This window comes from Oreochromis aureus, linkage group 3 (assembly GCF_013358895.1).
Source record: "Oreochromis aureus strain Israel breed Guangdong linkage group 3, ZZ_aureus, whole genome shotgun sequence".
Classification (NCBI taxonomy): Eukaryota; Metazoa; Chordata; class Actinopteri; order Cichliformes; family Cichlidae; genus Oreochromis; species Oreochromis aureus.
In genome coordinates this window covers 76,415,113-76,419,406 of record NC_052944.1, presented here as the reverse complement: position 1 = coordinate 76,419,406, position 4,294 = coordinate 76,415,113, and positions in this window count along the sequence as shown.

Below are 4,294 nucleotides of genomic sequence, written 5' to 3'. Positions count from 1 at the left end.
CATTTTTCTAGAGAAACAATCAGCTCCTGGTCAGCCTTAAGGTGGTTTGCAACCTCGTCCCTGTTACCGATCTTTCTCAGGTATTCAGTTTTCCTGGAAATTTCAAATTATGCTTTATAAATGAAAAAAGTACAAACGAAACATAAACAAAAGAAGAATTAATGAACATTTATAAATATAATAACAAAAGTGTAGGAAAAGGATTTAGCATTAGCAGAAAATGTTAGCATGCATGCTTAACTAGGTTCGTCCTGGATGATCAAGTGTGGCTCAGGTTTTTCCAACATTAACATCTCTATCGCCGTTTTACAGTGAAACCAGGAATCATTCATCTTGTTCCAGTAATCAGGAAAAATTATTTATCAGTCATCGATCAGCATGACTTCCTTACTTTTCAGACGTCCAGAAGAAGGGATGGTTTAAGCATTCTTCTACTTTGAGTCTGTACTTTGGCTCTTTGTTGATCATCCACTCGATGAGATCCTTTGCCACCACATCTTGAACATGATCCAAACTGTAGTTCCCATGGTAAATGTTGTTCTCGCATTCAAAGGATTTGCCAAATGGATGGTTCCCTCCAGAGAGGATATAATAGATCAGCATGCCTGCCACGTTAATAATAACACATATTATCAGTTTAGGTATGTTTACCAAGCCATTTTTCAGTTAATCAAGTTTGTGTTCAGACTTTACCTGGATGTCAGTGCTTGACTTATATGATATGACAGATTCTTCTTCTGCTAAAGTCTCTCAGGCCATCCAGCATTTGGTTCCTGCACTGCGTGTACGTAAAGTTGTTTGGCCTTTGAGTAAGCGTCTGCTTATGCCAAAATCAGCTAATCTTGCCCTCCCAGTAACATCTGCAGGAGGAATCATGTGAAACAGAATCATATCTGGTAAATATGAATTAAAATGTGCTTTTTTCTCCCCCTGAATTTCAAACATGTCTTACCAATCAGAACATTCTGGGGTTTGAGATCTCGATGGAGAATTTTAGGATTTCCACAGTGAAGCACCTTTAGACTTTCAAGAACTTGTTTGACAAGTTTCTTTAACATCACTGGGTCATGGTCATTCTTGATATATTCTTCCAAGGTGTATTCACAAAGTTGCAGACAAAGATATCCAAAGTTCTCGTCCTCTGCAGCATCAACATATCGTACGATATAAGGATGATCGAGTTCTGGATGTCGTAGAATTCCTTCTTCGTTCTTCAGCACTTCATAGTTGCTTTTAGACATTCTCTTGATGGCAACTTCTGTGCCGTCCTCTCTCAGCCCCAAGAAGACTTCAGTACCATCGCTTCCTTTCGCTATTCTGAATTCTGCATCATTCACATAAATAATGCTTCTGATTCTGGATATTTTACTGTCATCTGAGCCAGCAAGCATCTCCAGTTTCTCCTTCCACCTCTTGCTGACTGGAAGCCAGTTTCGTTTTTCTGATTTTTCAATGGTGCTGTATTCAAAAGGCTTTACATTTGAACTTGATTCTACAACAGGAACTTTAGTTATTGGATCAGTTGCTGTTGTCGAAACTTCATCATTTGGGTCTTCTTGCTTTTCTGTCTTTTTCTTCTTCTTTTTCTTCTTCTTCTTGGATACAGACGATGCTGCATTTCCCTCACATTCAGAGTTTGGTTTGCTCAGATAAGTTTTCAGACTTCTCAGCACTTCTTTCAGCTTTTCATTCATTTTCATGTCAGCTGATGTCAGTATGTCCTCGGATAAGGAGTTTATGCCCAGTGATGTAAAAATATTAGCTGCCTTTTCAGCTGACAGCAGGTTTCCAAGTATACCGTACGCATAGACTCTGATGATAGTGGAGTGTTGTTCATTTACAAAAGGGGCAACTGTTCTGCATAAGTTCTGTAAAATGTTTAAGTGCCAGTCTTTTGTGCCTTTTGTTTTCTGTGTTATCACATACAGTGCTTGTAGAACTGCTGCACAGATGTCAGGTCTCTCTTTTAAGCAAAGCAGTTTCAGTAGTTGTCGAACTATAGCTACTGCATGCTCATTTGTTATTTCATCCATTGTGCAGAAGACTGGATTTAAACTTTCAACTGCCAGCTTTACATGTGTCTTAGGGATATTTGGAAAGCGACTGGCTGCTCCTGCAATGTAAGTATTCACATTTCCAGTTTCCTTTAGCCATTTGATGCAAGCCTGGCAGTATTTATCTTTCCCTATCCCAGTACCAGTAAAGAGGATTTCAGTCATGGTCAAATGAGACCTAGGATGCTCTGACAACATGTGACTGTTAAAATTTCTGAACACATCTTCAGGTGTTTTTTCAAAAACAGCAATTTCCATATCCAAAAAATGTCTGATTTGGGAACACACTCTATCTCCATTTGATGCAAAGTGATTAATCATCTGAGATATTTTTTTACTGTTAATAAGCCACTGAGGATCATTCTTGGGCGGCAGTGTCACCACTGCACCAGCAGAGATGAGCCTTTTCATTATATCCTCCCTGTCTTCAATGGCTGCAGCTTGCAGTGGTGTGAGTAACTGTTACATTGGAGTAGGACTCCATCCACCTGGTTTAGCTTTTGCTTCAAGTAATAGATCCACAAAATAAAGAGGTGCTTTGAAATATGAGACATAATGCAAAGGTGTCCAGAAATGTTGAGAAGGCATATTTGGGTCTGCACCCTGACGCAAAAGGCAAGAACATATTTCTTTATTGTGATTTGCAACAGCAGCAATCAGTGGGGTTATATTATCACCCCACTCTCTACAGGGGTAGACTCCGTTAACATTATTGTCCTTTAGCAATTTCTTGACCTTCTTCAGGTCATTGTTAGTTATGGATTGGATTATAGGATGTGTTTCTGGCTGAGAGACCTTTGAGCCTGTTGTCATTTTGACCTGAGTAATAATATTCATTTCTTTGCTCCAGATTACCTGTGAAAGAGATAAAGCACTAACATTAGCCAAATGTATTTTCACACATTGCAGATATGTTGTATGTGTCAACCCTGATGTTAGTGGAGTGCTGCTTGTTTACTTAAAGTCATCACTCCAAAGTTATGATAGGCTGTTATTCCTAAAAATTTTATTGCAATTTTAAGTTTTACTAGCACCACTGTGAGCTGTGAGGTCAGTTTTTTTCATCATTAATATGCAAATTGTCATGACCATTGGTCAACAACCACTGATCAGTGACCATTGATTAAAGACTATTGATAAATGGTCCTTCCCTTTTCACATAAACATCCTCCTCGCTCAGACCGGTGTTTCTCTTTGTCCAGGATGTGTACTTCCTTATCCTTGAAAGAGACTGCAGGTCCTAGCCTGACGAGTTAGCTCTTCTGTGTTGTCTCATCTGCTTAGCCAGAGGTTGTTTGGCTTCCCCAGGTCATTGGAGGTCTGGATTCACGAGTCAGTGGTGTGTTTTTTGAGGAACAGCTGTTACCTTCCGCCATATCCGGGTGGAGCTGGAAGTTCTCTCCCTGCCTCAGATCAACTGCAAACTGTCTAACACAATCAGCCGTTACCGTTAAGGGACCGGTGAGGCCATACAGTGTTTGCCAGATTATCAGCTTGTCAGTGCGGCAACCGGACCACAACAGCTAGGATACCTTCTAGGAAAATAATACTTCCATGTTAACAGATATTTCCTTGTTTCTGGTGTCTTCCCACCTCGGATTTTGTCTCTTTGACTAAGATCTACCTCCAGTTGGATGGATCATTACCATCTATTCGCCACTGCTATTGCTCTCACAGAGCCTTTCCTCACTTGCTTGCCTGTCCACCTTTTGTCAGTTTCCCACAATTCTTGGCCTCATCCGTTACATCTCCACTGTCCCAGCTTGCCTGGATTCCAAGTAAGGCACTGTCACTGCCACTTTATGAATACACTGCCTAGCACATTTTGCTGATTCTTCCTTTGCTCTTGACGGAGACGGTCACATCTTTTCCCCCTCCCTTTCCCTTATCTTTCCTGCTTGGCTTCCCATGTCTTTGTCTAGTCTTGTGTAACTTTAACACTCAGAGAATCTCTCAGTCTTGTTCTCTAAAACCTAAAGAATATGGATTTGATCAACTGGTCCCTCAACGAGAAGCCTGGGTTCGAGAGAGCCCAATTGTCCTGGAGGAACGTTTCCTATCGGATACACCATGCATGGGTGGCAGTATTGGCATGCTGTGTGTCGTGTGGGACTGTCGATTGAGGACATAGAAGATTTATACCTATTTGGAACCACGATAACAGGGTTCTTGCTGATCGGAGCTGTCTCAGCTTATCGAAGATTAAAGAAAGCAGTTAAGGCTGTTCAAAACCCCACAAG